This window comes from Lissotriton helveticus, chromosome 11 (genome assembly GCF_964261635.1).
Source record: "Lissotriton helveticus chromosome 11, aLisHel1.1, whole genome shotgun sequence".
Lineage (NCBI taxonomy): Eukaryota > Metazoa > Chordata > Amphibia > Caudata > Salamandridae > Lissotriton > Lissotriton helveticus.
Window position 1 is genome coordinate 304,035,872 of NC_136072.1, and position 25,077 is coordinate 304,060,948.

A 25,077-nucleotide genomic window follows, 5' to 3' on the forward strand; every position below is an offset into this window, starting at 1 on the left:
CTGTTTTATTGTGAAAATCAACAGCTCAATAAAAAAATCAAATCTCAATTTGTGTTTATAACTTCCCATACTTCTCTGCATTCCCTTGACTCATTTGCTAAAACTCTCTAAACAATTGTAGCACGTACATTAGGACATAGATCTTTTTGCCAGCCAAGTGGCAGCGCACCATTCTCACTGCTTTAGTTTTAGGATATGGTACACCAGTAGCAATTAAGCCAGCTGATAAGTTGAGAGAGGAAGGGTTATGCTACAGTTAACGGGAATGATAGAAACTATGAATAGCATCATTTCCATCTTCTCTTTAGCCAAATCCTACCAGTTCAGCAAGAGTGAAGTTGAGACTCTTATGTTCAAACTTGCGTTCATACAAATATAGAAGTCTAAATAAAGTCCTAATTTCTTTCATCTTACCATCAACACTTTCAGTTGGGCATCCTGTCTACCCTGCAACTCATATCATTACCAAGATAAATGTATCCTACTCTTTGTTAGGCAACAGAGTGGCTCTCATGTCAGAAAGCATCTTGCTTTAGCTTTATGATGTCAGACTGCTAGGCAACAGAATGGCACCACATGTCAGACAACTTCTTTCTTTAGCTTTATGATGTCAGGCCCCCCTGGACCAATTGTCCTTGTGGAAGCTGACCACACAGGAGGATGAGATATCAGAAGTTATGCAGTAGGTTACTATCCGTATTCATGACTGCCAGCCAGGTAGGAGGGGGAATGGTAAAGGAATCTGAAACAGTCAAAGCTCTGTGTCCTTTTTGAAAGTGGGATGGGGGTACAAAGACAGATTATCCTTAACAAAAATCCATCTTGAGTATCAGAGCCCAACATACAGAGTGCAGGAGAAGAGGTTAAATGAGCTTCCTACCGTGAGAATGTAACACTATTTTTCATACGTGAGATGGTGCATTTCAGCCTCAAAGGCAGCAATTTCCTCGAATGGAACATTGCTATCACCAGGATCTAAAGCAGGTTTTAGTAGAGTTCGAGTCAGTCAGTCTTTTATTAACTATCATGACCAACATAATGTGATCCATATTACTTCTTTCTTGACAGAAATGATATTCAGGCTCAGGTTTCCACTATAAAGTAGTGAGGACATTCCGTTGCTATGAACATCTTTTTAATGCCCAAAAGAATGATTGGGCGTTTTACTTACCACGTAAATTGGTGAAATGATGCACTATGCCAGAAGACTTCCTTTTTTTTTTTGCTTCAGTCTCGGCAATTCAGAGAAACTCTGCTGTGAAACACTGCCACTGCTGGTCATTCAGTATAATCCGCAGATGGAAAAGTCCACTGTTAGTAAGTTTTGATTTATATAAAGGGTTACCAGATCTATACTATGGAGTCTGTTTTATTGTGAAAATCAACAGCTCAATAAAAAAATCAAATCTCAATTTGTGTTTATAACTTCCCATACTTCTCTGCATTCCCTTGACTCATTTGCTAAAACTCTCTAAACAATTGTAGCACGTACATTAGGACATAGATCTTTTTGCCAGCCAAGTGGCAGCGCACCATTCTCACTGCTTTAGTTTTAGGATATGGTACACCAGTAGCAATTAAGCCAGCTGATAAGTTGAGAGAGGAAGGGTTATGCTACAGTTAACGGGAATGATAGAAACTATGAATAGCATCATTTCCATCTTCTCTTTAGCCAAATCCTACCAGTTCAGCAAGAGTGAAGTTGAGACTCTTATGTTCAAACTTGCGTTCATACAAATATAGAAGTCTAAATAAAGTCCTAATTTCTTTCATCTTACCATCAACACTTTCAGTTGGGCATCCTGTCTACCCTGCAACTCATATCATTACCAAGATAAATGTATCCTACTCTTTGTTAGGCAACAGAGTGGCTCTCATGTCAGAAAGCATCTTGCTTTAGCTTTATGATGTCAGACTGCTAGGCAACAGAATGGCACCACATGTCAGACAACTTCTTGCTTTAGCTTTATGATGTCAGGCCCCCCTGGACCAATTGTCCTTGTGGAAGCTACACAGGAGGATGAGATATCAGAAGTTATGCAGTAGGTTACTATCCGTATTCATGACTGCCAGCCACGTAGGAGGGGGAATGGTAAAGGAATCTGAAACAGTCAAAGCTCTGTGTCCTTTTTGAAAGTGGGATGGGGTACAAAGACAGATTATCCTTAACAAAAATCCATCTTGAGTATCAGAGCCCAACATACAGAGTGCAGGAGAAGAGGTTAAATGAGCTTCCTACCGTGAGAATGTAACACTATTTTTCATACGAGAGATGGTGCATTTCAGCCTCAAAGGCAGCAATTTCCTCGAATGGAACATTGCTATCACCAGGATCTAAAGCAGGTTTTAGTAGAGTTCGAGTCAGTCAGTCTTTTATTAACTATCATGACCAACATAATGTGATCCATATTACTTCTTTCTTGACAGAAATGATATTCAGGCACAGGTTTCCACTATAAAGTAGTGAGGACATTCCGTTGCTATGAACATCTTTTTAATGCCTAAAAGAATGATTGGGCGTTTTACTTACCACGTAAATTGGTAAAATGATGCACTATGCCAGAAGACTTCCTTTTTTTTTTTGCTTCAGTCTCGGCAATTCAGAGAAACTCTGCTGTGAAACACTGCCACTGCTGGTCATTCAGTATAATCTGCAGATGGAAAAGTCCACTGTTAGTAATTTAATATAAGCAATACAAAAAGTTTTGATTTATATAAAGGGTTACCAGATCTATACTATGGAGTCTGTTTTATTGTGAAAATCAACAGCTCAATAAAAAAATCAAATCTCAATTTGTGTTTATAACCTCCCATACTTCTCTGCATTCCCTTGACTCATTTGCTAAAACTCTCTAAACAATTGTAGCACGTACATTAGGACATAGATCTTTTTGCCAGCCAAGTGGCAGCGCACCATTCTCACTTCTTTAGTTTTAGGATATGGTACACCAGTAGCAATTAAGCCAGCTGATAAGTTGAGAGAGGAAGGGTTATGCTACAGTTAACGGGAATGATAGAAACTATGAATAGCATCATTTCCATCTTATCTTTAGCCAAATCCTACCAGTTCAGCAACAGTGAAGTTGAGACTCTTATGCTCAAACTTGCGTTCATACAAATATAGAAGTCTAAATAAAGTCCTAATTTCTTTCATCTTACCATCAACACTTTCAGTTGGGCATCCTGTCTACCCTGCAACTCATCATTACCAAGATAAATCTATCCTACTCTTTGTTAGGCAACAGAGTGGCTCTCTTGTCAGAAAGCATCTTGCTTTAGCTTTATGATGTCAGACTGCTAGGCAACAGAATGGCACCACATGTCAGACAACTTCTTGCTTTAGCTTTATGATGTCAGGCCCCCCTGGACCAATTGTCCTTGTGGAAGCTGACCACACAGGAGGATGAGATATGAGAAGTTATGCAGTAGGTTACTATCCGTATTCATGACTGCCAGCCACGTAGGAGGGGGAATGGTAAAGGAATCTGAAACAGTCAAAGCTCTGTGTCCTTTTTGAAAGTGGGATGGGGTACAAAGACAGATTATCCTTAACAAAAATCCATCTTGAGTATCAGAGCCCAACATACAGAGTGCAGGAGAAGAGGTTAAATGAGCTTCCTACCGTGAGAATGTAACACTATTTTTCATACGAGAGATGGTGCATTTCAGCCTCAAAGGCAGCAATTTCCTCGAATGGAACATTGCTATCACCAGGATCTAAAGCAGGTTTTAGTAGAGTTCGAGTCAGTCAGTCTTTTATTAACTATCATGACCAACATAATGTGATCCATATTACTTCTTTCTTGACAGAAATGATATTCAGGCACAGGTTTCCACTAAAAAGTAGTGAGGACATTCCGTTGCTATGAACATCTTTTTAATGCCTAAAAGAATGATTGGGCATTTTACTTACCATGTAAATTGGTAAAATGATGTACTATGCCAGAAGACTTCCTTTTTTTTTTTTGCTTCAGTCTCGGCAATTCAGAGAAACTCTGCTGTGAAACACTGCCACTGCTGGTCATTCAGTATATTCTGCAGATGGAAAAGTCCACTGTTAGTAATTTAATATAAGCAATACAAAAAGTTTTGATTTATATAAATGGTTACCAGATCTATACTATGGAGTCTGTTATATTGTGAAAATCAACAGCTCAATAAAAAAATCAAATCTCAATTTGTGTTTATAACCTCCCATACTTCTCTGCATTCCCTTGACTCATTTGCTAAAACTCTCTAAACAATTGTAGCACGTACATTAGGACATAGATCTTTTTGCCAGCCAAGTGGCAGCGCACCATTATCACTTCTTTAGTTTTAGGATATGGTACACCAGTAGCAATTAAGCCAGCTGATAAGTTGAGAGGAAGGGTTATGCTACAGTTAACGGGAATGATAGAAACTATGAATAGCATCATTTCCATCTTCTCTTTAGCCAAATCCTACCAGTTCAGCAACAGTGAAGTTGAGACTCTTATGCTCAAACTTGCGTTCATACAAATATAGAAGTCTAAATAAAGTCCTAATTTCTTTCATCTTACCATCAACACTTTCAGTTGGGCATCCTGTCTACCCTGCAACTCATATCATTACCAAGATAAATCTATCCTACTCTTTGTTAGGCAACAGAGTGGCTCTCATGTCAGAAAGCATCTTGCTTTAGCTTTATGATGTCAGACTGCTAGGCAACAGAATGGCACCACATGTCAGACAACTTCTTGCTTTAGCTTTATGATGTCAGGCCCCCCTGGACCAATTGTCCTTGTGGAAGCTGACCACACAGGAGGATGAGTTATGAGAAGTTATGCAGTAGGTTACTATCCGTATTCATGACTGCCAGCCACGTAGGAGGGGGAATGGTAAAGGAATCTGAAACAGTCAAAGCTCTGTGTCCTTTTTGAAAGTGGGATGGGGGTACAAAGACAGATTATCCTTAACAAAAATCCATCTTGAGTATCAGAGCCCAACATACAGAGTGCAGGAGAAGAGGTTAAATGAGCTTCCTACCGTGAGAATGTAACACTATTTTTCATACGTGAGATGGTGCATTTCAGCCTCAAAGGCAGCAATTTCCTCGAATGGAACATTGCTATCACCAGGATCTAAAGCAGGTTTTAGTAGAGTTCGAGTCAGTCAGTCTTTTATGAACTATCATGACCAACATAATGTGATCCATATTACTTCTTTCTTGACAGAAATGATATTCAGGCACAGGTTTCCACTATAAAGTAGTGAGGACATTCCGTTGCTATGAACATCTTTTTAATGCCTAAAAGAATGATTGGGCGTTTTACTTACCACGTAAATTGGTAAAATGATGCACTATGCCAGAAGACTTCCTTTTTTTTTTTGCTTCAGTCTCGGCAATTCAGAGAAACTCTGCTGTGAAACACTGCCACTGCTGGTCATTCAGTATAATCTGCAGATGGAAAAGTCCACTGTTAGTACATTTAATATAAGCAATACAAAAAGTTTTGATTTATATAAAGGGTTACCAGATCTATACTATAGAGTCTGTTTTATTGTGAAAATCAACAGCTCAATAAAAAAATCAAATCTCAATTTGTGTTTCTAACCTCCCATACTTCTCTGCATTCCCTTGACTCATTTGCTAAAACTCTCTAAACAATTGTAGCACGTACATTAGGACATAGATCTTTTTGCCAGCCAAGTGGCAGCGCACCATTCTCACTTCTTTAGTTTTAGGATATGGTACACCAGTAGCAATTAAGCCAGCTGATAAGTTGAGAGAGGAAGGGTTATGCTACAGTTAACGGGAATGATAGAAACTATGAATAGCATCATTTCCATCTTCTCTTTAGCCAAATCCTACCAGTTCAGCAACAGTGAAGTTGAGACTCTTATGCTCAAACTTGCGTTCATACAAATATAGAAGTCTAAATAAAGTCCTAAATTCTTTCATCTTACCATCAACACTTTCAGTTGGGCATCCTGTCTACCCTGCAACTCATATCATTACCAAGATAAATGTATCCTACTCTTTGTTAGGCAACAGAGTGGCTCTCATGTCAGAAAGCATCTTGCTTTAGCTTTATGATGTCAGACTGCTAGGCAACAGAATGGCACCACATGTCAGACAACTTCTTGCTTTAGCTTTATGATGTCAGACACCCCTGGACCAATTGTCCTTGTGGAAGCTGACCACACAGGAGGATGAGATATCAGAAGTTATGCAGTAGGTTACTATCTGTATTTATGACTGCCAGCCACGTAGGAGGGGGAATGGTAAAGGAATCTGAAACAGTCAAAGCTCTTTGTCCTTTTTGAAAGTGGGATGGGGGTACAAAGACAGATTATCCTTAACAAAAATCCATCTTGAGTATCAGAGCCCAACATACAGAGTGCAGGAGAAGAGCTTAAATGAGCTTCCTACCGTGAGAATGTAACACTATTTTTCATACGTGAGATGGTGCATTTCAGCCTCAAAGGCAGCAATTTCCTCGAATGGAACATTGCTATCACCAGGATCTAAAGCAGGTTTTAGTAGAGTTCGAGTCAGTCAGTCTTTTATTAACTATCATGACCAACATAATGTGATCCATATTACTTCTTTCTTGACAGAAATGATATTCAGGCACAGGTTTCCACTATAAAGTAGTGAGGACATTCCGTTGCTATGAACATCTTTTTAATGCCTAAAAGAATGATTGGGCGTTTTACTTACCACGTAAATTGGTAAAATTATGCACTATGCCAGAAGACTTCCTTTTTTTTTTTTGCTTCAGTGTCGGCAATTCAGAGAAACTCTGCTGTGAAACACTGCCACTGCTGGTCATTCAGTATAATCTGCAGATGGAAAAGTCCACTGTTAGTACATTTAATATAAGCAATACAAAAAGTTTTGATTTATATAAAGGGTTACCAGATCTATACTATGGAGTCTGTTTTATTGTGAAAATCAACAGCTCAATAAAAAAATCAAATCTCAATTTGTGTTTATAACCTCCCATACTTCTCTGCATTCCCTTGACTCATTTGCTAAAACTCTCTAAACAATTGTAGCACGTACATTAGGACATAGATCTTTTTGCCAGCCAAGTGGCAGCGCACCATTCTCACTTCTTTAGTTTTAGGATATGGTACACCAGTAGCAATTAAGCCAGCTGATAAGTTGAGAGAGGAAGGGTTATGCTACAGTTAACGGGAATGATAGAAACTATGAATAGCATCATTTCCATCTTCTCTTTAGCCAAATCCTACCAGTTCAGCAACAGTGAAGTTGAGACTCTTATGCTCAAACTTGCGTTCATACAAATATAGAAGTCTAAATAAAGTCCTAATTTCTTTCATCTTACCATCAACACTTTCAGTTGGGCATCCTGTCTACCCTGCAACTCATATCATTACCAAGATAAATCTGTCCTACTCTTTGTTAGGCAACAGAGTGGCTCTCATGTCAGAAAGCATCTTGCTTTAGCTTTATGATGTCAGACTGCTAGGCAACAGAATGGCACCACATGTCAGACAACTTCTTGCTTTAGCTTTATGATGTCAGACACCACTGGACCAATTGTCCTTGTGGAAGCTGACCACACAGGAGGATGAGATATGAGAAGTTATGCAGTAGGTTACTATCCGTATTCATGACTGCCAGCCACGTAGGAGGGGGAATGGTAAAGGAATCTGAAACAGTCAAAGCTCTGTGTCCTTTTTGAAAGTGGGATGGGGGTACAAAGACAGATTATCCTTAACAAAAATCCATCTTGAGTATCAGAGCCCAACATACAGAGTGCAGGAGAAGAGGTTAAATGAGCTTCCTACCGTGAGAATGTAACACTATTTTTCATACGAGAGATGGTGCATTTCAGCCTCAAAGGCAGCAATTTCCTCGAATGGAACATTGCTATCACCAGGATCTAAAGCAGGTTTTAGTAGAGTTCGAGTCAGTCAGTCTTTTATTAACTATCATGACCAACATAATGTGATCCATATTACTTCTTTCTTGACAGAAATGATATTCAGGCACAGGTTTCCACTATAAAGTAGTGAGGACATTCCGTTGCTCTGAACATCTTTTTAATGCCTAAAAGAATGATTGGGCGTTTTACTTACCACGTAAATTGGTAAAATGATGCACTATGCCAGAAGACTTCCTTTTTTTTTTTGCTTCAGTCTCGGCAATTCAGAGAAACTCTGCTGTGAAACACTGCCACTGCTGGTCATTCAGTATAATCTGCAGATGGAAAAGTCCACTGTTAGTACATTTAATATAAGCAATACAAAAAGTTTTGATTTATATAAAGGGTTACCAGATCTATACTATGGAGTCTGTTTTATTGTGAAAATCAACAGCTCAATAAAAAAATCAAATCTCAATTTGTGTTTATAACCTCCCATACTTCTCTGCATTCCCTTGACTCATTTGCTAAAACTCTCTAAACAATTGTAGCACGTACATTAGGACATAGATCTTTTTGCCAGCCAAGTGGCAGCGCACCATTCTCACTTCTTTAGTTTTAGGATATGGTACACCAGTAGCAATTAAGCCAGCTGATAAGTTGAGAGAGGAAGGGTTATGCTACAGTTAACGGGAATGATAGAAACTATGAATAGCATCATTTCCATCTTCTCTTTAGCCAAATCCTACCAGTTCAGCAACAGTGAAGTTGAGACTCTTATGCTCAAACTTGCGTTCATACAAATATATAAGTCTAAATAAAGTCCTAATTTCTTTCATCTTACCATCAACACTTTCAGTTGGGCATCCTGTCTACCCTGCAACTCATATCATTACCAAGATAAATGTATCCTACTCTTTGTTAGGCAACAGAGTGGCTCATGTCAGAAAGCATCTTGCTTTAGCTTCATGATGTCAGACTGCTAGGCAACAGAATGGCACCACATGTCAGGCAACTTCTTGCTTTAGCTTTATGATGTCAGACACCCTTGGACCAATTGTCCTTGTGGAAGCTGACCACACAGGAGGATGAGATATCAGAAGTTATGCAGTAGGTTACTATCTGTATTCATGACTGCCAGCCACGTAGGAGGGGGAATGGTAAAGGAATCTGAAACAGTCAAAGCTCTGTGTCCTTTTTGAAAGTGGGAAGGGGTTACAAAGACAGATTATCCTTAACAAAAATCCATCTTGAGTATCAGAGCCCAACATACAGAGTGCAGGAGAAGAGGTTAAATGAGCTTCCTACCGTGAGAATGTAACACTATTTTTCATACGTGAGATGGTGCATTTCAGCCTCAAAGGCAGCAATTTCCTCGAATGGAACATTGCTATCACCAGGATCTAAAGCAGGTTTTAGTAGAGTTCGAGTCAGTCAGTCTTTTATTAACTATCATGACCAACATAATGTGATCCATATTACTTCTTTCTTGACAGAAATGATATTCAGGCACAGGTTTCCACTATAAAGTAGTGAGGACATTCCGTTGCTATGAACATCTTTTAAATGCCTAAAAGAATGATTGGGCGTTTTACTTACCACGTAAATTGGTAAAATGATGCACTATGCCAGAAGACTTCCTTTTTTTTTTGCTTCAGTCTCGGCAATTCAGAGAAACTCTGCTGTGAAACACTGCCACTGCTGGTCATTCAGTATAATCTGCAGATGGAAAAGTCCACTGTTAGTACATTTAATATAAGCAATACAAAAAGTTTTGATTTATATAAAGGGTTACCAGATCTATACTATGGAGTCTGTTTTATTGTGAAAATCAACAGCTCAATAAAAAAATCAAATCTCAATTTGTGTTTATAACCTCCCATACTTCTCTGCATTCCCTTGACTCATTTGCTAAAACTCTCTAAACAATTGTAGCACGTACATTAGGACATAGATCTTTTTGCCAGCCAAGTGGCAGCGCACCATTCTCACTTCTTTAGTTTTAGGATATGGTACACCAGTAGCAATTAAGCCAGCTGATAAGTTGAGAGAGGAAGGGTTATGCTACAGTTAACGGGAATGATAGAAACTATGAATAGCATCATTTCCATCTTCTCTTTAGCCAAATCCTACCAGTTCAGCAACAGTGAAGTTGAGACTCTTATGCTCAAACTTGCGTTCATACAAATATAGAAGTCTAAATAAAGTCCTAATTTCTTTCATCTTACCATCAACACTTTCAGTTGGGCATCCTGTCTACCCTGCAACTCATATCATTACCAAGATAAATCTGTCCTACTCTTTGTTAGGCAACAGAGTGGCTCTCATGTCAGAAAGCATCTTGCTTTAGCTTTATGATGTCAGACTGCTAGGCAACAGAATGGCACCACATGTCAGACAACTTCTTGCTTTAGCTTTATGATGTCAGACACCACTGGACCAATTGTCCTTGTGGAAGCTGACCACACAGGAGGATGAGATATGAGAAGTTATGCAGTAGGTTACTATCCGTATTCATGACTGCCAGCCACGTAGGAGGGGGAATGGTAAAGGAATCTGAAACAGTCAAAGCTCTGTGTCCTTTTTGAAAGTGGGATGGGGGTACAAAGACAGATTATCCTTAACAAAAATCCATCTTGAGTATCAGAGCCCAACATACAGAGTGCAGGAGAAGAGGTTAAATGAGCTTCCTACCGTGAGAATGTAACACTATTTTTCATACGTGAGATGGTGCATTTCAGCCTCAAAGGCAGCAATTTCCTCGAATGGAACATTGCTATCACCAGGATCTAAAGCAGGTTTTAGTAGAGTTCGAGTCAGTCAGGCTTTTATTAACTATCATGACCAACATAATGTGATCCATATTACTTCTTTCTTGACAGAAATGATATTCAGGCACAGGTTTCCACTAAAAAGTAGTGAGGACATTCCGTTGCTATGAACATCTTTTTAATGCCTAAAAGAATGATTGGGCGTTTTACTTACCACGTAAATTGGTAAAATGATGCACTATGCCAGAAGACTTCCTTTTTTTTTTTGCTTCAGTCTCGGCAATTCAGAGAAACTCTGCTGTGAAACACTGCCACTGCTGGTCATTCAGTATAATCTGCAGATGGAAAAGTCCACTGTTAGTTCATTTAATATAAGCAATACAAAAAGTTTTGATTTATATAAATGGTTACCAGATCTATACTATGGAGTCTGTTTTATTGTGAAAATCAACAGCTCAATAAAAAAATCAAATCTCAATTTGTGTTTATAACCTCCCATACTTCTCTGCATTCCCTTGACTCATTTGCTAAAACTCTCTGAACAATTGTAGCACGTACATTAGGACATAGATCTTTTTGCCAGCCAAGTGGCAGCGCACCATTCTCACTTCTTTAGTTTTAGGATATGGTACACCAGTAGCAATTAAGCCAGCTGATAAGTTGAGAGAGGAAGGGTTATGCTACAGTTAACGGAAATGATAGAAACTATGAATAGCATCATTTCCATCTTCTCTTTAGCCAAATCCTACCAGTTCAGCAACAGTGAAGTTGAGACTCTTATGCTCAAACTTGCGTTCATACAAATATAGAAGTCTAAATAAAGTCCTAATTTCTTTCATCTTACCATCAACACTTTCAGTTGGGCATCCTGTCTACCCTGCAACTCATATCCTTACCAAGATAAATGTATCCTACTCTTTGTTAGGCAACAGAGTGGCTCTCATGTCAGAAAGCATCTTGCTTTAGCTTTATGATGTCAGACTGCTAGGCAACAGAATGGCACCACATGTCAGACAACTTCTTGCTTTAGCTTTATGATGTCAGACACCCCTGGACCAATTGTCCTTGTGGAAGCTGACCACACAGGAGGATGAGATATCAGAAGTTATGCAGTAGGTTACTGTCTGTATTCATGACTGCCAGCCACGTAGGAGGGGGAATGGTAAAGGAATCTGAAACAGTCAAAGCTCTGTGTCCTTTTTGAAAGTGGGATGGGGGTACAAAGACAGATTATCCTTAACAAAAATCCATCTTGAGTATCAGAGCCCAACATACAGAGTGCAGGAGAAGAGGTTAAATGAGCTTCCTACCGTGAGAATGTAACACTATTTTTCATACGTGAGATGGTGCATTTCAGCCTCAAAGGCAGCAATTTCCTCGAATGGAACATTGCTATCACCAGGATCTAAAGCAGGTTTTAGTAGAGTTCGAGTCAGTCAGTCTTTTATTAACTATCATGACCAACATAATGTGATCCATATTACTTCTTTCTTGACAGAAATGATATTCAGGCACAGGTTTCCACTAAAAAGTAGTGAGGACATTCCGTTGCTATGAACATCTTTTTAATGCCTAAAAGAATGATTGGGCATTTTACTTACCACGTAAATTGGTAAAATGATGTACTATGCCAGAAGACTTCCTTTTTTTTTTTTGCTTCAGTCTCGGCAATTCAGAGAAACTCTGCTGTGAAACACTGCCACTGCTGGTCATTCAGTATATTCTGCAGATGGAAAAGTCCACTGTTAGTAATTTAATATAAGCAATACAAAAAGTTTCGATTTATATAAATGGTTACCAGATCTATACTATGGAGTCTGTTATATTGTGAAAATCAACAGCTCAATAAAAAAATCAAATCTCAATTTGTGTTTATAACCTCCCATACTTCTCTGCATTCCCTTGACTCATTTGCTAAAACTCTCTAAACAATTGTAGCACGTACATTAGGACATAGATCTTTTTGCCAGCCAAGTGGCAGCGCACCATTCTCACTTCTTTAGTTTTAGGATATGGTACACCAGTAGCAATTAAGCCAGCTGATAAGTTGAGAGAGGAAGGGTTATGCTACAGTTAACGGGAATGATAGAAACTATGAATAGCATCATTTCCATCTTCTCTTTAGCCAAATCCTACCAGTTCAGCAACAGTGAAGTTGAGACTCTTATGCTCAAACTTGCGTTCATACAAATATAGAAGTCTAAATAAAGTCCTAATTTCTTTCATCTTACCATCAACACTTTCAGTTGGGCATCCTGTCTACCCTGCAACTCATATCATTACCAAGATAAATCTGTCCTACTCTTTGTTAGGCAACAGAGTGGCTCTCATGTCAGAAAGCATCTTGCTTTAGCTTTATGATGTCAGACTGCTAGGCAACAGAATGGCACCACATGTCAGACAACTTCTTGCTTTAGCTTTATGATGTCAGACACCACTGGACCAATTGTCCTTGTGGAAGCTGACCACACAGGAGGATGAGATATGAGAAGTTATGCAGTAGGTTACTATCTGTATTTATGACTGCCAGCCACGTAGGAGGGGGAATGGTAAAGGAATCTGAAACAGTCAAAGCTCTTTGTCCTTTTTGAAAGTGGGATGGGGGTACAAAGACAGATTATCCTTAACAAAAATCCATCTTGAGTATCAGAGCCCAACATACAGAGTGCAGGAGAAGAGCTTAAATGAGCTTCCTACCGTGAGAATGTAACACTATTTTTCATACGTGAGATGGTGCATTTCAGCCTCAAAGGCAGCAATTTCCTCGAATGGAACATTGCTATCACCAGGATCTAAAGCAGGTTTTAGTAGAGTTCGAGTCAGTCAGTCTTTTATTAACTATCATGACCAACATAATGTGATCCATATTACTTCTTTCTTGACAGAAATGATATTCAGGCACAGGTTTCCACTATAAAGTAGTGAGGACATTCCGTTGCTATGAACATCTTTTTAATGCCTAAAAGAATGATTGGGCGTTTTACTTACCACGTAAATTGGTAAAATTATGCACTATGCCAGAAGACTTCCTTTTTTTTTTTTGCTTCAGTGTCGGCAATTCAGAGAAACTCTGCTGTGAAACACTGCCACTGCTGGTCATTCAGTATAATCTGCAGATGGAAAAGTCCACTGTTAGTACATTTAATATAAGCAATACAAAAAGTTTTGATTTATATAAAGGGTTACCAGATCTATACTATGGAGTCTGTTTTATTGTGAAAATCAACAGCTCAATAAAAAAATCAAATCTCAATTTGTGTTTATAACCTCCCATACTTCTCTGCATTCCCTTGACTCATTTGCTAAAACTCTCTAAACAATTGTAGCACGTACATTAGGACATAGATCTTTTTGCCAGCCAAGTGGCAGCGCACCATTCTCACTTCTTTAGTTTTAGGATATGGTACACCAGTAGCAATTAAGCCAGCTGATAAGTTGAGAGAGGAAGGGTTATGCTACAGTTAACGGGAATGATAGAAACTATGAATAGCATCATTTCCATCTTCTCTTTAGCCAAATCCTACCAGTTCAGCAACAGTGAAGTTGAGACTCTTATGCTCAAACTTGCGTTCATACAAATATAGAAGTCTAAATAAAGTCCTAATTTCTTTCATCTTACCATCAACACTTTCAGTTGGGCATCCTGTCTACCCTGCAACTCATATCATTACCAAGATAAATCTGTCCTACTCTTTGTTAGGCAACAGAGTGGCTCTCATGTCAGAAAGCATCTTGCTTTAGCTTTATGATGTCAGACTGCTAGGCAACAGAATGGCACCACATGTCAGACAACTTCTTGCTTTAGCTTTATGATGTCAGACACCACTGGACCAATTGTCCTTGTGGAAGCTGACCACACAGGAGGATGAGATATGAGAAGTTATGCAGTAGGTTACTATCCGTATTCATGACTGCCAGCCACGTAGGAGGGGGAATGGTAAAGGAATCTGAAACAGTCAAAGCTCTGTGTCCTTTTTGAAAGTGGGATGGGGGTACAAAGACAGATTATCCTTAACAAAAATCCATCTTGAGTATCAGAGCCCAACATACAGAGTGCAGGAGAAGAGGTTAAATGAGCTTCCTACCGTGAGAATGTAACACTATTTTTCATACGAGAGATGGTGCATTTCAGCCTCAAAGGCAGCAATTTCCTCGAATGGAACATTGCTATCACCAGGATCTAAAGCAGGTTTTAGTAGAGTTCGAGTCAGTCAGTCTTTTATTAACTATCATGACCAACATAATGTGATCCATATTACTTCTTTCTTGACAGAAATGATATTCAGGCACAGGTTTCCACTATAAAGTAGTGAGGACATTCCGTTGCTATGAACATCTTTTAAATGCCTAAAAGAATGATTGGGCGTTTTACTTACCACGTAAATTGGTAAAATGATGCACTATGCCAGAAGACTTCCTTTTTTTTTTGCTTCAGTCTCGGCAATTCAGAGAAACTCTGCTGTGAAACACTGCCACTGCTGGTCATTCAGTATAATCTGCAGATGGAAAAGTCCACTGTTAGTACATTTAATATAAGCAATACAAAAAGTTTTGATTTATATAAAGGGTTACCAGATCTATACTATGGAGTCTGTTTTATTGTGAAAATCAACAGCTCAATAAAAAAATCAAATCTCAATTTGTGTTTATAACCTCCCATACTTCTCTGCATTCCCTTGACTCATTTGCTAAAACTCTCTAAACAATTGTAGCACGTACATTAGGACATAGATCTTTTTGCCAGCCAAGTGGCAGCGCACCATTCTCACTTCTTTAGTTTTAGGATATGGTACACCAGTAGCAATTAAGCCAGCTGATAAGTTGAGAGAGGAAGGGTTATGCTACAGTTAACGGGAATGATAGAAACTATGAATAGCATCATTTCCATCTTCTCTTTAGCCAAATCCTACCAGTTCAGCAACAGTGAAGTTGAGACTCTTATGCTCAAACTTGCGTTCATACAAATATAGAAGTCTAAATAAAGTCCTAATTTCTTTCATCTTACCATCAACACTTTCAGTTGGGCATCCTGTCTACCCTGCAACTCATATCATTACCAAGATAAATCTGTCCTACTCTTTGTTAGGCAACAGAGTGGCTCTCATGTCAGAAAGCATCTTGCTTTAGCTTTATGATGTCAGACTGCTAGGCAACAGAATGGCACCACATGTCAGACAACTTCTTGCTTTAGCTTTATGATGTCAGACACCACTGGACCAATTGTCCTTGTGGAAGCTGACCACACAGGAGGATGAGATATGAGAAGTTATGCAGTAGGTTACTATCCGTATTCATGACTGCCAGCCACGTAGGAGGGGGAATGGTAAAGGAATCTGAAACAGTCAAAGCTCTGTGTCCTTTTTGAAAGTGGGATGGGGGTACAAAGACAGATTATCCTTAACAAAAATCCATCTTGAGTATCAGAGCCCAACATACAGAGTGCAGGAGAAGAGGTTAAATGAGCTTCCTACCGTGAGAATGTAACACTATTTTTCATACGTGAGATGGTGCATTTCAGCCTCAAAGGCAGCAATTTCCTCGAATGGAACATTGCTATCACCAGGATCTAAAGCAGGTTTTAGTAGAGTTCGAGTCAGTCAGGCTTTTATTAACTATCATGACCAACATAATGTGATCCATATTACTTCTTTCTTGACAGAAATGATATTCAGGCACAGGTTTCCACTAAAAAGTAGTGAGGACATTCCGTTGCTATGAACATCTTTTTAATGCCTAAAAGAATGATTGGGCGTTTTACTTACCACGTAAATTGGTAAAATGATGCACTATGCCAGAAGACTTCCTTTTTTTTTTTGCTTCAGTCTCGGCAATTCAGAGAAACTCTGCTGTGAAACACTGCCACTGCTGGTCATTCAGTATAATCTGCAGATGGAAAAGTCCACTGTTAGTTCATTTAATATAAGCAATACAAAAAGTTTTGATTTATATAAATGGTTACCAGATCTATACTATGGAGTCTGTTTTATTGTGAAAATCAACAGCTCAATAAAAAAATCAAATCTCAATTTGTGTTTATAACCTCCCATACTTCTCTGCATTCCCTTGACTCATTTGCTAAAACTCTCTAAACAATTGTAGCACGTACATTAGGACATAGATCTTTTTGCCAGCCAAGTGGCAGCGCACCATTCTCACTTCTTTAGTTTTAGGATATGGTACACCAGTAGCAATTAAGCCAGCTGATAAGTTGAGAGAGGAAGGGTTATGCTACAGTTAACGGGAATGATAGAAACTATGAATAGCATCATTTCCATCTTCTCTTTAGCCAAATCCTACCAGTTCAGCAACAGTGAAGTTGAGACTCTTATGCTCAAACTTGCGTTCATACAAATATATAAGTCTAAATAAAGTCCTAATTTCTTTCATCTTACCATCAACACTTTCAGTTGGGCATCCTGTCTACCCTGCAACTCATATCATTACCAAGATAAATGTATCCTACTCTTTGTTAGGCAACAGAGTGGCTCATGTCAGAAAGCATCTTGCTTTAGCTTCATGATGTCAGACTGCTAGGCAACAGAATGGCACCACATGTCAGGCAACTTCTTGCTTTAGCTTTATGATGTCAGACACCCTTGGACCAATTGTCCTTGTGGAAGCTGACCACACAGGAGGATGAGATATCAGAAGTTATGCAGTAGGTTACTATCTGTATTCATGACTGCCAGCCACGTAGGAGGGGGAATGGTAAAGGAATCTGAAACAGTCAAAGCTCTGTGTCCTTTTTGAAAGTGGGAAGGGGTTACAAAGACAGATTATCCTTAACAAAAATCCATCTTGAGTATCAGAGCCCAACATACAGAGTGCAGGAGAAGAGGTTAAATGAGCTTCCTACCGTGAGAATGTAACACTATTTTTCATACGTGAGATGGTGCATTTCAGCCTCAAAGGCAGCAATTTCCTCGAATGGAACATTGCTATCACCAGGATCTAAAGCAGGTTTTAGTAGAGTTCGAGTCAGTCAGTCTTTTATTAACTATCATGACCAACATAATGTGATCCATATTACTTCTTTCTTGACAGAAATGATATTCAGGCACAGGTTTCCACTATAAAGTAGTGAGGACATTCCGTTGCTATGAACATCTTTTAAATGCCTAAAAGAATGATTGGGCGTTTTACTTACCACGTAAATTGGTAAAATGATGCACTATGCCAGAAGACTTCCTTTTTTTTTTGCTTCAGTCTCGGCAATTCAGAGAAACTCTGCTGTGAAACACTGCCACTGCTGGTCATTCAGTATAATCTGCAGATGGAAAAGTCCACTGTTAGTACATTTAATATAAGCAATACAAAAAGTTTTGATTTATATAAAGGGTTACCAGATCTATACTATGGAGTCTGTTTTATTGTGAAAATCAACAGCTCAATAAAAAAATCAAATCTCAATTTGTGTTTATAACCTCCCATACTTCTCTGCATTCCCTTGACTCATTTGCTAAAACTCTCTAAACAATTGTAGCACGTACATTAGGACATAGATCTTTTTGCCAGCCAAGTGGCAGCGCACCATTCTCACTTCTTTAGTTTTAGGATATGGTACACCAGTAGCAATTAAGCCAGCTGATAAGTTGAGAGAGGAAGGGTTATGCTACAGTTAACGGGAATGATAGAAACTATGAATAGCATCATTTCCATCTTCTCTTTAGCCAAATCCTACCAGTTCAGCAACAGTGAAGTTGAGACTCTTATGCTCAAACTTGCGTTCATACAAATATATAAGTCTAAATAAAGTCCTAATTTCTTTCATCTTACCATCAACACTTTCAGTTGGGCATCCTGTCTACCCTGCAACTCATATCATTACCAAGATAAATGTATCCTACTCTTTGTTAGGCAACAGAGTGGCTCATGTCAGAAAGCATCTTGCTTTAGCTTCATGATGTCAGACTGCTAGGCAACAGAATGGCACCACATGTCAGGCAACTTCTTGCTTTAGCTTTATGATGTCAGACACCCTTGGACCAATTGTCCTTGTGGAAGCTGACCACACAGGAGGATGAGATATCAGAAGTTATGCAGTAGGTTACTATCTGTATTCATGACTGCCAGCCACGTAGGAGGGGGAATGGTAAAGGAATCTGAAACAGTCAAAGCTCTGTGTCCTTTTTGAAAGTGGGAAGGGGTTACAAAGACAGATTATCCTTAACAAAAATCCATCTTGAGTATCAGAGCCCAACATACAGAGTGCAGGAGAAGAGGTTAAATGAGCTTCCTACCGTGAGAATGTAACACTATTTTTCATACGTGAGATGGTGCATTTCAGCCTCAAAGGCAGCAATTTCCTCGAATGGAACATTGCTATCACCAGGATCTAAAGCAGGTTTTAGTAGAGTTCGAGTCAGTCAGTCTTTTATTAACTATCATGACCAACATAATGTGATCCATATTACTTCTTTCTTGACAGAAATGATATTCAGGCACAGGTTTCCACTATAAAGTAGTGAGGACATTCCGTTGCTATGAACATCTTTTAAATGCCTAAAAGAATGATTGGGCGTTTTACTTACCACGTAAATTGGTAAAATGATGCACTATGCCAGAAGACTTCCTTTTTTTTTTGCTTCAGTCTCGGCAATTCAGAGAAACTCTGCTGTGAAACACTGCCACTGCTGGTCATTCAGTATAATCTGCAGATGGAAAAGTCCACTGTTAGTTCATTTAATATAAGCAATACAAAAAGTTTTGATTTATATAAATGGTTACCAGATCTATACTATGGAGTCTGTTTTATTGTGAAAATCAACAGCTCAATAAAAAAATCAAATCTCAATTTGTGTTTATAACCTCCCATACTTCTCTGCATTCCCTTGACTCATTTGCTAAAACTCTCTAAACAATTGTAGCACGTACATTAGGACATAGATCTTTTTGCCAGCCAAGTGGCAGCGCACCATTCTCACTTCTTTAGTTTTAGGATATGGTACACCAGTAGCAATTAAGCCAGCTGATAAGTTGAGAGAGGAAGGGTTATGCTACAGTTAACGGGAATGATAGAAACTATGAATAGCATCATTTCCATCTTCTCTTTAGCCAAATCCTACCAGTTCAGCAACAGTGAAGTTGAGACTCTTATGCTCAAACTTGCGTTCATACAAATATAGAAGTCTAAATAAAGTCCTAATTTCTTTCATCTTACCATCAACACTTTCAGTTGGGCATCCTGTCTACCCTGCAACTCATATCATTACCAAGATAAATCTGTCCTACTCTTTGTTAGGCAACAGAGTGGCTCTCATGTCAGAAAGCATCTTGCTTTAGCTTTATGATGTCAGACTGCTAGGCAACAGAATGGCACCACATGTCAGACAACTTCTTGCTTTAGCTTTATGATGTCAGACACCACTGGACCAATTGTCCTTGTGGAAGCTGACCACACAGGAGGATGAGATATGAGAAGTTATGCAGTAGGTTACTATCCGTATTCATGACTGCCAGCCACGTAGGAGGGTGAATGGTAAAGGAATCTGAAACAGTCAAAGCTCTGTGTCCTTTTTGAAAGTGGGATGGGGGTACAAAGACAGATTATCCTTAACAAAAATCCATCTTGAGTATCAGAGCCCAACATACAGAGTGCAGGAGAAGAGGTTAAATGAGCTTCCTACCGTGAGAATGTAACACTATTTTTCATACGAGAGATGGTGCATTTCAGCCTCAAAGGCAGCAATTTCCTCGAATGGAACATTGCTATCACCAGGATCTAAAGCAGGTTTTAGTAGAGTTCGAGTCAGTCAGTCTTTTATTAACTATCATGACCAACATAATGTGATCCATATTACTTCTTTCTTGACAGAAATGATATTCAGGCACAGGTTTCCACTATAAAGTAGTGAGGACATTCCGTTGCTCTGAACATCTTTGTAATGCCTAAAAGAATGATTGGGCGTTTTACTTACCACGTAAATTGGTAAAATGATGCACTATGCCAGAAGACTTCCTTTTTTTTTTTGCTTCAGTCTCGGCAATTCAGAGAAACTCTGCTGTGAAACACTGCCACTGCTGGTCATTCAGTATAATCTGCAGATGGAAAAGTCCACTGTTAGTACATTTAATATAAGCAATACAAAAAGTTTTGATTTATATAAAGGGTTACCAGATCTATACTATGGAGTCTGTTTTATTGTGAAAATCAACAGCTCAATAAAAAAATCAAATCTCAATTTGTGTTTATAACCTCCCATACTTCTCTGCATTCCCTTGACTCATTTGCTAAAACTCTCTAAACAATTGTAGCACGTACATTAGGACATAGATCTTTTTGCCAGCCAAGTGGCAGCGCACCATTCTCACTTCTTTAGTTTTAGGATATGGTACACCAGTAGCAATTAAGCCAGCTGATAAGTTGAGAGAGGAAGGGTTATGCTACAGTTAACGGGAATGATAGAAACTATGAATAGCATCATTTCCATCTTCTCTTTAGCCAAATCCTACCAGTTCAGCAACAGTGAAGTTGAGACTCTTATGCTCAAACTTGCGTTCATACAAATATATAAGTCTAAATAAAGTCCTAATTTCTTTCATCTTACCATCAACACTTTCAGTTGGGCATCCTGTCTACCCTGCAACTCATATCATTACCAAGATAAATGTATCCTACTCTTTGTTAGGCAACAGAGTGGCTCATGTCAGAAAGCATCTTGCTTTAGCTTCATGATGTCAGACTGCTAGGCAACAGAATGGCACCACATGTCAGGCAACTTCTTGCTTTAGCTTTATGATGTCAGACACCCTTGGACCAATTGTCCTTGTGGAAGCTGACCACACAGGAGGATGAGATATCAGAAGTTATGCAGTAGGTTACTATCTGTATTCATGACTGCCAGCCACGTAGGAGGGGGAATGGTAAAGGAATCTGAAACAGTCAAAGCTCTGTGTCCTTTTTGAAAGTGGGATGGGGGTACAAAGACAGATTATCCTTAACAAAAATCCATCTTGAGTATCAGAGCCCAACATACAGAGTGCAGGAGAAGAGGTTAAATGAGCTTCCTACCGTGAGAATGTAACACTATTTTTCATACGTGAGATGGTGCATTTCAGCCTCAAAGGCAGCAATTTCCTCGAATGGAACATTGCTATCACCAGGATCTAAAGCAGGTTTTAGTAGAGTTCGAGTCAGTCAGTCTTTTATTAACTATCATGACCAACATAATGTGATCCATATTACTTCTTTCTTGACAGAAATGATATTCAGGCACAGGTTTCCACTAAAAAGTAGTGAGGACATTCCGTTGCTATGAACATCTTTTTAATGCCTAAAAGAATGATTGGGCATTTTACTTACCACGTAAATTGGTAAAATGATGCACTATGCCAGAAGACTTCCTTTTTTTTTTTGCTTCAGTCTCGGCAATTCAGAGAAACTCTGCTGTGAAACACTGCCACTGCTGGTCATTCAGTATATTCTGCAGATGGAAAAGTCCACTGTTAGTAATTTAATATAAGCAATACAAAAAGTTTTGATTTATATAAATGGTTACCAGATCTATACTATGGAGTCTGTTATATTGTGAAAATCAACAGCTCAATAAAAAAATCAAATCTCAATTTGTGTTTATAACCTCCCATACTTCTCTGCATTCCCTTGACTCATTTGCTAAAACTCTCTAAACAATTGTAGCACGTACATTAGGACATAGATCTTTTTGCCAGCCAAGTGGCAGCGCACCATTATCACTTCTTTAGTTTTAGGATATGGTACACCAGTAGCAATTAAGCCAGCTGATAAGTTGAGAGAGGAAGGGTTATGCTACAGTTAACGGGAATGATAGAAACTATGAATAGCATCATTTCTATCTTCTCTTTAGCCAAATCCTACCAGTTCAGCAACAGTGAAGTTGAGACTCTTATGCTCAAACTTGCGTTCATACAAATATAGAAGTCTAAATAAAGTCCTAATTTCTTTCATCTTACCATCAACACTTTCAGTTGGGCATCCTGTCTACCCTGCAACTCATATCATTACCAAGATAAATCTATCCTACTCTTTGTTAGGCAACAGAGTGGCTCTCATGTCAGAAAGCATCTTGCTTTAGCTTTATGATGTCAGACTGCTAGGCAACAGAATGGCACCACATGTCAGACAACTTCTTGCTTTAGCTTTATGTCAGGCCCCCCTGGACCAATTGTCCTTGTGGAAGCTGACCACACAGGAGGATGAGTTATGAGAAGTTATGCAGTAGGTTACTATCCGTATTCATGACTGCCAGCCACGTAGGAGGGGGAATGGTAAAGGAATCTGAAACAGTCAAAGCTCTGTGTCCTTTTTGAAAGTGGGATGGGGGTACAAAGACAGATTATCCTTAACAAAAATCCATCTTGAGTATCAGAGCCCAACATACAGAGTGCAGGAGAAGAGGTTAAATGAGCTTCCTACCGTGAGAATGTAACACTATTTTTCATACGTGAGATGGTGCATTTCAGCCTCAAAGGCAGCAATTTCCTCGAATGGAACATTGCTATCACCAGGATCTAAAGCAGGTTTTAGTAGAGTTCGAGTCAGTCAGTCTTTTATGAACTATCATGACCAACATAATGTGATCCATATTACTTCTTTCTTGACAGAAATGATATTCAGGCACAGGTTTCCACTATAAAGTAGTGAGGACATTCCGTTGCTATGAACATCTTTTTAATGCCTAAAAGAATGATTGGGCGTTTTACTTACCACGTAAATTGGTAAAATGATGCACTATGCCAGAAGACTTCCTTTTTTTTTTTGCTTCAGTCTCGGCAATTCAGAGAAACTCTGCTGTGAAATACTGCCACTGCTGGTCATTCAGTATAATCTGCAGATGGAAAAGTCCACTGTTAGTACATTTAATATAAGCAATACAAAAAGTTTTGATTTATATAAAGGGTTACCAGATCTATACTATAGAGTCTGTTTTATTGTGAAAATCAACAGCTCAATAAAAAAATCAAATCTCAATTTGTGTTTCTAACCTCCCATACTTCTCTGCATTCCCTTGACTCATTTGCTAAAACTCTCTAAACAATTGTAGCACGTACATTAGGACATAGATCTTTTTGCCAGCCAAGTGGCAGCGCACCATTCTCACTTCTTTAGTTTTAGGATATGGTACACCAGTAGCAATTAAGCCAGCTGATAAGTTGAGAGAGGAAGGGTTATGCTACAGTTAACGGGAATGATAGAAACTATGAATAGCATCATTTCCATCTTCTCTTTAGCCAAATCCTACCAGTTCAGCAACAGTGAAGTTGAGACTCTTATGCTCAAACTTGCGTTCATACAAATATAGAAGTCTAAATAAAGTCCTAATTTCTTTCATCTTACCATCAACACTTTCAGTTGGGCATCCTGTCTACCCTGCAACTCATATCATTACCAAGATAAATCTATCCTACTCTTTGTTAGGCAACAGAGTGGCTCTCATGTCAGAAAGCATCTTGCTTTAGCTTTATGATGTCAGACTGCTAGGCAACAGAATGGCACCACATGTCAGACAACTTCTTGCTTTAGCTTTATGATGTCAGACACCCCTGGACCAATTGTCCTTGTGGAAGCTGACCACACAGGAGGATGAGATATCAGAAGTTATGCAGTAGGTTACTATCTGTATTCATGACTGCCAGCCACGTAGGAGGGGGAATGGTAAAGGAATCTGAAACAGTCAAAGCTCTGTGTCCTTTTTGAAAGTGGGATGGGGGTACAAAGACAGATTATCCTTAACGAAAATCCATCTTGAGTATCAGAGCCCAACATACAGAGTGCAGGAGAAGAGGTTAAATGAGCTTCCTACCGTGAGAATGTAACACTATTTTTCATACGAGAGATGGTGCATTTCAGCCTCAAAGGCAGCAATTTCCTCGAATGGAACATTGCTATCACCAGGATCTAAAGCAGGTTTTAGTAGAGTTCGAGTCAGTCAGTCTTTTATTAACTATCATGACCAACATAATGTGATCCATATTACTTCTTTCTTGACAGAAATGATATTCAGGCACAGGTTTCCACTATAAAGTAGTGAGGACATTCCGTTGCTATGAACATCTTTTTAATGCCTAAAAGAATGATTGGGCGTTTTACTTACCACGTAAATTGGTAAAATGATGCACTATGCCAGAAGACTTCCTTTTTTTTTTTGCTTCAGTCTCGGCAATTCAGAGAAACTCTGCTGTGAAACACTGCCACTGCTGGTCATTCAGTATAATCTGCAGATGGAAAAGTCCACTGTTAGTACATTTAATATAAGCAATACAAAAAGTTTTGATTTATATAAATGGTTACCAGATCTATACTATGGAGTCTGTTTTATTGTGAAAATCAACAGCTCAATAAAAAAATCAAATCTCAATTTGTGTTTCTAACCTCCCATACTTCTCTGCATTCCCTTGACTCATTTGCTAAAACTCTCTAAACAATTGTAGCACGTACATTAGGACATAGATCTTTTTGCCAGCCAAGT